Here is an 11,511-nt window from a genome sequence, read left to right on the forward strand (position 1 = left end):
CTACAACTATTTGATCCTGATTACTCTGTTCATGCTTTGGTCTTCCTATCTAATTTTTACCCCTCTCCCCAACCCCTCCCCCTCCTTCCATCCCCTCTTCACACACACACACACACACACACACACACACACACACACACACACACACACACACTTTTTCTTCCGTTACCAGATAGACAATTCCTTGACGTCTCACGATGCGTCCTACAAATGGGGTTCCTTTTCTGAGTCAGACTGTGCCATAGATTTTCTTTTTCACCATTTCGGTTCAGTACCTAATTCCTCGATCTAACCACATAATCTTGAGCATTGCTCTGTAGTACGCCATTTCAAAAGCTACGATTCTCTTCTTGTTTGGAATGTCTATCGTCTACGTTTCTCTTCAGACATGTAGCTTCAGAAAAGGAATCCTTAACGGATAAACTCACGTTAGTGTAACTTCTTCAGAAAGGGTTGTCTTGCCATTGCCAATCGGCAGTTTTTATCCCTTCTACTTCAGTTGTCATTAGTTATTTATCTACGCAAATAGCAAAACACCTCTACTACTTGTTCTTAATCTAATTTCCCTACCACTGACTGATTTAATTACATAAACGTGCAGCTCGGTCAGGGAGTACGCTCTACGCCACTATATATCGTCCCTGTCTCGCCAACCCCTTCATCTCAGAGTAGCACTTGCAACCCCGTCCTCAATTATTTGCTGGATGTATTACAATCTCTGTCTTCCTCTACAGTTTTTGCCGTCTACAGCTCTCTCTAGTACCATTGAAGTCATTCCCTCGTGTCTTAACATATGTCCTATCATAATGGCCCTTCTTCCGTGTATTCCTTTTGTCTCCGATTCTTCGCAGAGCCTCCTCATCGCTTACCATATCAGTCCACCTAATTTTCAACATTCTCCTGTAGCACCACATCTCAAACGCTTCGATTCTCTTCTGTTCCGGTTTTCCCACAGTCAATGGCGCATTACCACATACTGTCGTGCTCAATACGTGTATTCTCAGAAATTTGTTCGTCAAATTCATGCCTATGTTTGATACTAGTAGACTTCTCTTGGCCAGGAATGCCCTTTTCGCCAGTAGTAGTTGACTATTTTTCTCTGAATTTCGGACACCTTGCACCATTTTATATCGTCAAACCCGTTTTCTAGATAGACAAATTCTGTTAACGAGTCTCTATTATTTTGTAGTCTCGCTTCCATTATCAACTGCAACGTCAGGATTGCCTCTCTGGTGCCTTTACCTTTCCAAAATCCAGTCAGCATTTAACACATCATATATGTTCATTTCCATTCTTTTGTGTGTTATTCTTATCAGCAACTTGGATGCATGAGCTGCTAAGCTGATTGTGCGATAATTGTCGCACTTGTCAGCTCTTGGAGTGTTCGAAATCGTGTGGATGATGCTTTTTCGGAAAGTCAGACGGTACCTTGTTACAGAACCGTATTAGAATTGCCCGGTGTACAACAGTGCTATTGTGAGAGATGGAATAGACACCTACATAGCTGTATTGTTGCAGTGCTAATAAGAATGTTCTGTTCTGACCTGATTTCAACGCACAAATGCTTGTAAGTATTTGATAAAAATTACTTTCATTCTTTTTCAAGGAACATATGTCAAGATATTAGTGTTGATACGGGCTACATCTTCAAAATTTCTGTTCTCTCAAATTTACACAATAATCGATCTTGCTTTACTGCAGTGAATTTTAATTATTTGGTAAAACTGTTCGAAACTTACATTGAAGGGCGAAGTCCGAAAATCGTAAACATTTTCAATATTTATGTAATGCCCGCCTGTGCGCCGTTACAACAAACGAGAGGCAGATTGCCGAAAGAATCTGTACCAAATGGGTTGTATTGTTAAAGATGGAGGGATAAAAAATATGCGAGCGATAAAAAATAGGCGAGCAGACGATTACTTTTTAATATATATACTATTATAAAGCAGCACTTACATACATAAGCTATACAGAAATTGTTTGTAATCTTTCGCTTCCAGAAGAAGAGTGTAAAGCATTCCTCTTTACGTCAAGACACTGAATTTTGTCAGTGAGTTTTTAGGTTGTGACTTTCGTGGACTATCACAATACACAGATGACACATTATAAAATTTTTTTTGACACACAATTTAACGAAATTCAGTCACCTTTTGCTCTTAACATGAAATTTGTGTAGATCGGTGGGTAATCGGCGTTTTTGGATTAATACTCAGTTTTTCTTTTTCTTTTAATAGAAATTTCGATGTGCCGGCACAACGTAATCTCCATTGTGAACAGGAGTGGTACGCGTATTTCAGTTCCTGGAGACAAATTTTCAGAATGGATTTTTTTTTCCCGGCTACATCCAGAATCGCCGCCCGAGTATATCTGCAGAGCTCAAACGGAGAGAGAGAGAGAGGATTGGCGTGCTGGGAATTTGTGCCAAACCGCCCGCCCTCGTTACGCGCTACTCGCTACCGCTGTGTCCAGTACACTTCTTGCGTCCGCGGGTCATCCATCTCCCGAAGACAGGTCGGCTGCCGTGGGCCGAGCCGTATGTTAATCGCGGTCTCAACTCCAGTGCGCCGTTCTTGCTCCGTCCTTCTCCTCTGGACAGCGTCTCCTCCCGTGCGAGAGACTCTGCTGTGTCGGCTACGAGGACTTCCACCCTAATAGATGAATAATACACTTTAGGGCTTTCTAAGGGAAGAGCCCGGGGGACGGTTGGGGGGAGGGGGGGCTAATGCCGGTGCAGAGAGCGTATCACTGAAAAACCGACAAGTAGCAATCATTCCAAGGGCACGTGTAGTGTGGCCAACAAATAGAGGGACTTGTAATTGGGAGGCGGAACATGACTGAGGAGATAGATTGTAATATCTTTGTTGAAAATCTTACTGTATCATGAAACTGACTTGACATCGCTAAGCCATATCAGAAAAGTTACATTCACGACAACAAATGATCTTTACAAAATACATATATATAGAATAAAAAAAACTTGGGGTTACATACAAAGCTGGCCTCATTCAAGTTCGTTCTACAGAAAAAGTACATGAATATTGATTACCTTATTGTAGATCGATGTAACAATATGTAGAAAGATTCTTCATCAAAATTTCATAACATTTGTAGCATTTTCTTAAATAATTTACTTCAAATCGTATTTCTTCCATAAATCATTAATACAGAACATTGAAATTATTACACTGAGTATTTAATACTGAGCGACTGCCCACTGCTACCCCTGAACAGCCATTGGCCGCTACTGCGCCACGTGACATAGCTCTCTGCTACACGTACGCTGCCTCAGCGATAGCTGCCTCGCAGCGTTCTTTCACTCGTACATCTTTGTTATCGATACATCGCTAATGCTCTTGGATAATATGTTATAAATTACAGTTTCCGTCATGTGTACGTGTTTCAACGGTCAATGCTTTCGTCGAAAAATGTTTGCGGTTGCCTACGGAACCATGATTGTACGAAGGCGTGCACTTCTTCGCCCAAAGCAAATCGTCCATCCGCTGATCGCCTGATCGCTTCCTGGAGGAATGAATGCTCAGCGATGAGTGGACATTTTGTAAAAACTGAAGAGAGGCAGTAAGTCGAAACGATCGGGAGTGTTTGACGAAATGCATTATTATATTGCAAGATAAGGCCTTCCCATGTGTTGCCAAGGTCGTTCTAGTATGATGCAGAAGTTTCGTTGCAAGCCCTTACACACTTTCCATACAGTCCCAATTCCTCCCCACACGATTTCGACGTTTTGGAGAACTTTTCCATACATTGTAAAATAATAACATTCTTATCCATATGAAGCAATTTCCTCTTCCGAAAAGAACCTGGAAATTTATTATTATTTTATAGGAAAAAGTTTCACTTGATTTCTCAGAACTATTTGTAATAAATAATATTTTTCGTTCGTTTAATGTTTTTCATACACTAACTAGCAATACTCCCATACCCAAGCATTCCACTAGTTACGTAACAATATATAGAATATTTTTGCGTCTTTTCCTTACAGCGGACGACTCCAGAAGATATTTGTTGCTGAACGTCTTTCAAGCGGCTGTTGTTGGTACACCAGGAGCGTCTGACTTCTGTAGTAGTGTGAGGTGGAAATTGTTTCTTGCAGGAGCCAAAGGGTACTTGTTGGATCAATCCATTGTGCAACTTGACAAAATGAAACCCACACACCGGCACTATACCTACATAGATGGTCCGCAAGCTACTGTACGGTGCGTGGCAGAGTGTACCTGTCCCCCTGCCACTCAATCCCCCCCCCCCCCCCCCCCCCCTGTTACACTCGCAAACAGAGCCCGCGATGAACGACTGTCTGTCTGGCTCCGTATGAGCCCTAGTTTCTCGTATCTGTCGTCGTGCTCCTTAAGCGCTACGTATGTTGCAGGCAGCACAACCGTTCTGCAGTCAGTTTCCCATTAGAGTTCCCGAATCATCTCCGTAATACTTACTTGTTGTTCACACCTACCAGTTACAAATCTAACAGCCCGTCTCCAAATTGCTTCGCTGTCTTCCTTCAATCCGACGTGGTACGGATCCCAGACACTTGTGCAGTACTCGAGAATAGGTCGCACCAGCGGCTTATACGTGGCCGCCTTCACAGGTGAACCACTCTGCCCTGAAATTCTCCCAATAAACAGACGTCGACCATACGTTCTGTCATGAGACGGGATGATGCTACGTTAAAAAGATTTAACGCTATGAGCCAAGTTTTGAACTTAGAAAGGGTGTACATGTCTGGAGGCAGCGCAGATTACTCAGACAATATTTACCCAGCATTCACAACAAAAGCGCTTAGTAATTTCCAACAAATATTACACGTAATTTCAAACCCTTAAGAAACTTTTTCTCGCTGGGCTGGCAACCGGCACAAAATAATGAATCGAAAACAGTTTATCGCTTACTACACATTCATTGTTTATGCACTAGAACTTGAGTATGAAGCACAATGTTTTAACGTATTACTTCTACACTACTAACTCTATTTGCAACGCATTTTTCCGACAGTATCCAATTATACCATTCAATCTAACTGCAAAATTCTATCATGGTTAGAAACACAGTTCAGGAAAATCAAATGAAATGAAATGTCGTGCGACGAGGGCCTGCCGGCGGTTAGCCCCTACCACGTGGTACAAGTCTTTTGAGGTGACGCCATTCCGCTGACTTGCGCGACGGTGAGGATGAAACGAGGATGATGCAGCCGACACAGACACCCAGTCCCTGACCGGACAAAATCTCCACAACCCAGTCTGGAATCGAACATGGGCCCCCCCTCCCCCCCCCCCCCCCCCCCGGCATGACGATCCGGCGCGCTGTGCACTATTTTTTTAATCTCATTTTGTTCGTTTTAGTTCGTTGCATCTGCTCAGGGCGGATGTCAGTTCGTCGTTGACCCATTAACTCAGTTTCTTCGTTACAGCGGGCAGCTGACCCTCTGACCGAACACGCTGAGCCACCGTGCCGGCTCCACTCGGCTGCTGTGGGGGACGAACAGTTTAGGAGATAGGACGCCATAAACAACAAAATACGTGAAAAACTAGCTCTCCTTAAAACGGAGCGCAAACTGACCACACTCAACTCATTCAGCGTTTCACAAAGAGAGTACCTAGGAACGTCTAACAAACTTTAAAGGTGAAACTTTTCAAGAGATTAAATACCGACTAAGCTACCCAAGAACGACTCACGACCTGTCCTCACAGCTTTAATCATCCTATCTTACAAACTTCACAGTCCTTCTGCGACACTTAAAGGAATATACACGGAAATAAACAATGTCACTGGATGCCGATATACGAGGGCTGCAACTTAACAAGTGGCAACTATTTATTCACGAACGATACAAAAGAGTTACATGTTTACACCTGCTGCTGTCCTTCGAAGTAGTCACCAGCGCTGTGTAGAACCCGTTGCCAGCGATGTGGAAGGCGTAGTATACCGTTAGCGGAGCCTGTTCTGTTGATGGTGCGAATGGAGCGGCGTAAAGTTATGGTGATTCTCGTGTACGACTGTGATGGTGTTATCCTAACGCATCACGTTCCTCCACGGCAGACCGTCAGTGCACAGCGTTACTGTTTGTTTTTGGAGCATCACCTGCGACCAGCTTTGCGAAAGAAGCGGCGACACTTTCCGCGCAACCCACCCATCATTTTGCACGACAATGCAAGCTGTGGCTCCTCTGTTCGGTCGGTCGGACTGGGAAGTACAGTACCGTCCACCATACTCCCCAGACTTCAGTCTTTGCGACTTTGATGTGATTCCGAAGGTGAAGGAACCACTTCGTGGCATTCGCTTCAGAACTTCTCCAGAGATTCGACAGGCAGTAGACCGCTCCATTCGCTCCATCAACAGAACAGGCTGTGTTAACGGTATACTACGCCTTCCACATCGCAGGCAACGGGTTCTACACAACGCTGGTGACTACTTTGAAGGACAGGAACAGGTGTAAACATGTAACTCTTTTTTTATCGGTCGTGAATAGATAGTTGCCACTATTTAAGTTCTAACCCTGGTACACGTATATAGATAGCGATAGTATTGCGAAAATTGGGTATAAAAGGACAGTGCATTGGTTGAGCTGTCGTTTGGACTCAGCTCATTCATGTGAAAAGATTTCCGATGTGATTATGGCCTCACGACGGGAAGTAACAGATACTGAACGCGGAATGATGGTTGGAGCTGCGCGCATGAGACATTACAGTTCTCAAACCGTCTGGGAATTCAATATTCCGTGATCCACAGTGTCAAGAGTGTGTCAATAACACCAAATTTTCGGCATTACGTTTCACCAAGAATAAACCAATGGTCGATGGCCTCCTAACGACAGAGAGCAGCGGCGTTTCCGTAAAGTTATCACTGCTAAGAGACAAGCAACACTCCGTGAAATAACCGCAGAAATCAGAGTGGGACGCTCCACGAACGTATCCGTTACAAAAGTACTGCGAAATTTGGCGTTGACAGACTATGGCAGCAGACGACTGACTTTGCTAACAGCAGGGCATCGCGCACAGCATCTCTTCTGCACTCATGACCTTATCGGTTGCACGCTAGACGATTGGAAAACCGTCTATCTGATGGTGGCACCATAATGGTGTGGGCTGTTTTAACATGGAACGGACTCGTCCTATGGTCCAACTGAAACGACCGTAGATGGCAAATGGTTGTGTTCGGCTACTTGGATACGATTGAACTTCACGTTCCCAAACAAAGATGGACATTTTATGGATGATAGCGCGCCATGTCACCGGGCCACAATTGGTTGCGACTGGTTTGAAGAACTTTCTGGAGAGTTCGAGATCTGGTCACCCAGATCGCCCGACATGAAGCACGTCTGCCGGCCGCGGTGGCCGAGCGGTTCTAGGCGCTACAGTCTGGAACCGCGCGACCGCTACGGTCGCAGGTTCCAGTCCTGCCTCGGGCATGGATGTGTGTGATGTCCTTAAGTTAGTTACGTTTAAGTAGTTCCAACTTCTAGGGGACTGATGACCTCAGCAGTTCGTGCGCAAAATCGTGGAGCGGCAAGACTTTAGCAATTGTGGACAGCTGTGGAGACAGCATGGCTCAGTATGTCAGCACGTGACGTCCAACGACTCCATGCCACATCGAGTTGCTGCGCTACCCCTGGTGAAAGGATAACCGACACGATATTAGAAGAGTCGCATAGCACGGCATTTTTCACCTCGGTGTATGTTTACGGTATAGTTTGACTTCCAGAAAACAAGAATGGCCAGAATTTGCCCCAGAACAACTTCAAAATTCCCTCGAAATGCCAGAGGAAATTGAATCACAACCCAGTCATTTTAACAATTAATTTCTTAGTTAGTCGCGAAGAACGCGATGCAGCGCATCCAAGCATGAGGAGAAGGCGTGACTGTGGGGTGAAGATCAACGTGGAAGCTTACAGAGCAATAGGTGGAGGTAAAAACATCAGCTGAGGTCACCGGCCTCAGGGAAGACATCCTTAGAATTAAAGGATAGAGAAGGAGTGCAGTGGAGAGGGAGGAAAGTTACTAAAGTGGTTCAGAGCCACATAGGGTTGTTAAAGACTGGATATAGCCAAGTAAGTTTATTCAGCAGTTGGCAGTAAAATAATACGTTTACGTATTTAGCATAAAACACGAGTACTTAAGAACAATACTGCCAAAAATCAGTCGCTTTTACTGTCAACAGAGATGGAGTAAAAGTTTAAATTCGTGAGTTCTGAAATGTTCACAGTTTGTTTCTGGTTTCAGCGAAATGATAAAATTGTTGAGCGAACGTACCTTCATATCCATATGCCAGTAGCTTTTTACTAAATAGCAACGTGTGAAAGAAAGAAAAAAAAAGAAATGAACTACTGTCTGTGGACCTTCTTTTTTTGTATTGCAGAAAACAAACATAAAGTTTTTACAGAGTGGAGTCTGTGAAACGAAGCTGTATATATAGATTTTTCGTCCATTGTATATTTCCCTTGTTGTTTCAGTATCTTTCTCGGAAATTTTCTTTTTTGGTTTTATTCAGTTTAAGTTCTTTAAAGAATCGAACTACCAGGTATAAAATAACAACGTAAAACGTCAAAATATTTTACAAATTGGTTAATGTGTAAAATGTTTGACGTTTAGCATGTAACCGAGGGAATTCTAAGTTTGTTGGAAATCATTAAGTGCTCTCATTACGAAACAGTGGATGAATGTGGTCTGCTCAACTCACGCTCGATTTGAAGCAAAATTAAGTTCTTAATTTTTTTATTTTTTACGCATCTCAGTGTTTATGTCGTCACATTTCCCGAACTGTGTGTCACACAATGAGGTTAATTTTGCAGGTACACTCAGCTGTATATGTTCACACTGTCTGATAATGATATTGCGAACAGAATCGGCAGTAAACAAATAATAAACTAAAACGTGACCGTAGCGACCGCGCGGTTCTAGACTGAAGCGTCTAGAACCGCTCGGTCACAGCCGCACGTTAATTCTTGTTCACTTTTGGAAGCATTTGGATACCGGAAACTGATATTCCATGTTCTGGGTTCCGCTTAGTAATATGGATAATGCTTACTGCACTGACGAAGCTACTCTTGATAACATATCTATTAAACTTCAAGTTTGAAATACGCATTTCTAGTCGCTCAAGTCTGGTTTTGCGAGAGACATTATTTAGAGTGTGTCCGTGAGTTATTAGTCCCAAAGTGTTGGGCTGGTGCATAAGTTCCTAGCGTTTTTCCATAAGGTTATCATCACAACTGATTCACATATCTCAGACTTCAGTCATCAACAATACATCCTCTCTCACTATCCACAGCAGTTCGCGAACGCCGGGCTAACTTTACGATTCCGCTTCTGTGGGAAGCATGATTTTGAGGCGAAAAACTCGTCGAGCCATGTTCGGAACGCATTTTCTTCTGGAAAGGAAGTTCCTTGAACGTTGTTCGATAGAGAGCGGAAAAGGCGTAAATCTGAGGGCGCAAGATACGATGAAATAGCTGGGTGCGGAATGACTTCCCAACCAAACTCCTGTATAGTGTTTCTTGTCAGTGTAGTAGGGTGCGTTCGGGCGTCAAGTAGCGTCACTTCACGCAATCTTCTCGTCGTTGTTCTCGGATGACGCCTGCAAGGCATCTCAGCTGTTGACAAGTGAATGGCGGCAGTGATGATTACACCTGGGGGAAGCAATAGGTGCCGCGCGGGATTAGCCGAGCGGTCTCTGGCACTGCAGTGACGGAGTGTGCGTCTGGTCCCGGCGGAGGTTCGAGTCCTCCCTAGGGCATGGGTGTGTGTGTTTGTCCTTAGGATAATTTAGGTTAAGTACTGTGTAAGCTTAGGGACTGATGACCTTAGCAGTTACGTCCCATAAGATTTCACAAACATTTGATTTTTTTTGAAGCAATTCGTAGCACAACACACCCTTGCTGTTGCACCAGACGCATAACATAAACTTTTGTGGATGCGCACAGGTCTTTGTACGCGCAGCTGCTGCTTTGTCTGGGTTCAGTCATTACTTTCTTTTCCTTATGTTAGCATGTAGGCACCGTTTCTCGTCAGCAGTAACGATACGGGGTAGGAATAGTAGGCGTTGTTCACGAGCAAATTGATGACTAGCAGAGATGGACGTAAGGCCACGCGCTGATTTTTGAGATTTATGGTTAGAGCATGCTCCACCCGTACACCTGATTCTTAACCTTCCTCGTCGCATGTGCAAATATCGTACGATGGTTGAATGATAACAGTCCATCACATTTGCCACTTCTCGAGTACACTGACGTGTATAATTGTGGATCAATGCTTTTAAACTATCTTCATCAAACCGAGAAGGTCTTCCTGAACGTGGAGAGTGACTAATGTCGAAATGATCCTCCTTAAAACGAGAAAACAATTGTTTTGCCGTGCTCTGCCCAATGGCGTTATACCCATACCCGGCGTAAATGCTTCAGACTGCCTCCGTTGCTGTCACTCCTCTATTGAACTCGAACACAGATTTCTCCAGTTGACACCCCATTCCCTGGCTTTCACAGCTCCACTCACTATCTCCATATCACAAAATAACAATATATGAACTCAAATGGTAGCAGTAAGCCGCAAGTAAGACAATGACAATTGTTGAATAAATCCATATCAACCGGAATACTAACATGCAAAAGAAAACCGCTGTGAAGTTAGGCACCAACGTAATATAACGCGAAATGAAAAATTTTGTTTCCGCCCGGGATCGAACCGGGGACCTTGCGCGTGTGAGGCGCACGTGATAACCACTACACTACGGAAACCGACGACAGCAGCTTGTGGAATTAGAGAATACTGCACAGTAGCGAGGCCCTCTCCCCCCCCCCCCCCCCCTCCCACCCGGCAAGCACGATCGGTGTGAACCGGTTTGCGGCGTATGTGGTGGGGGACTGTCGCACGCCGTCCAGCCTGCTAAGTGCTGCTCCAGATAACATCGCTGAGCCCGGGCTGTCCGCTGTCGAATGAAAGCGACTTTCCGACACTCGCTAACAGCCGGCAGCGTCACTCGTCCGAAACTCGACGTCCCAGCGAGCACTGTGTCTCAGGCAAGTGGTAGCACGAACGTGATGTTAAGTCTTCACCCACGTACTTATCGAGTCACGGTAACCGTGATGGCTCTTCTTGGTGAAAGCGAAACAATGAAGTGAAACGAATGGAAAAACTCAACAATGACGTCCACCTGCTGTAGGTAAGTTCTTCGCTGACTCCGTGATCCCCCCGCCATACGGCTGGCTAGTCGTAATCGCGATGTTCTTTTTTTTTCTGTCTCTCTTCGGAAGATACCTTCGTCTTCAGAGTTTCAGTTGTTCAATCGGCCAACGTTGCGACGTCAGCACAGCACAGAAGGCTGCCAGTGGCGGGCTAGAGTGCGTCTTTGATAGAGATTCGCTACCTTACGGAAAATCATTTACGAAATGACCACGGAATCTATACCATTAACAAGGGCCCCGTACAAACTTACCCTCGCCAATGTAGTTGGTTGGTTTGAGGCAGGGACGAAACAGCGAGGTGACCGGTCCCATCGGATTAGGGTAGG

The 11,511-nt window shown here is 44.7% G+C and overlaps 1 non-coding gene across 1 annotated transcript; it reads right to left on the bottom strand.

Annotated features, from left to right (window-relative positions):
• Nucleotides 1-10,665: 10,665 nt before the first annotated feature.
• On the bottom strand, nt 10,666-10,738 carry Trnav-cac (transfer RNA valine (anticodon CAC)). Its single transcript has one exon. It is a non-coding gene; the product is annotated as a tRNA-Val (tRNA).
• Nucleotides 10,739-11,511: the final 773 nt, after the last annotated feature.

Source organism: Schistocerca gregaria, chromosome 9 (genome assembly GCF_023897955.1).
Source record: "Schistocerca gregaria isolate iqSchGreg1 chromosome 9, iqSchGreg1.2, whole genome shotgun sequence".
Classification (NCBI taxonomy): domain Eukaryota; kingdom Metazoa; phylum Arthropoda; class Insecta; order Orthoptera; family Acrididae; genus Schistocerca; species Schistocerca gregaria.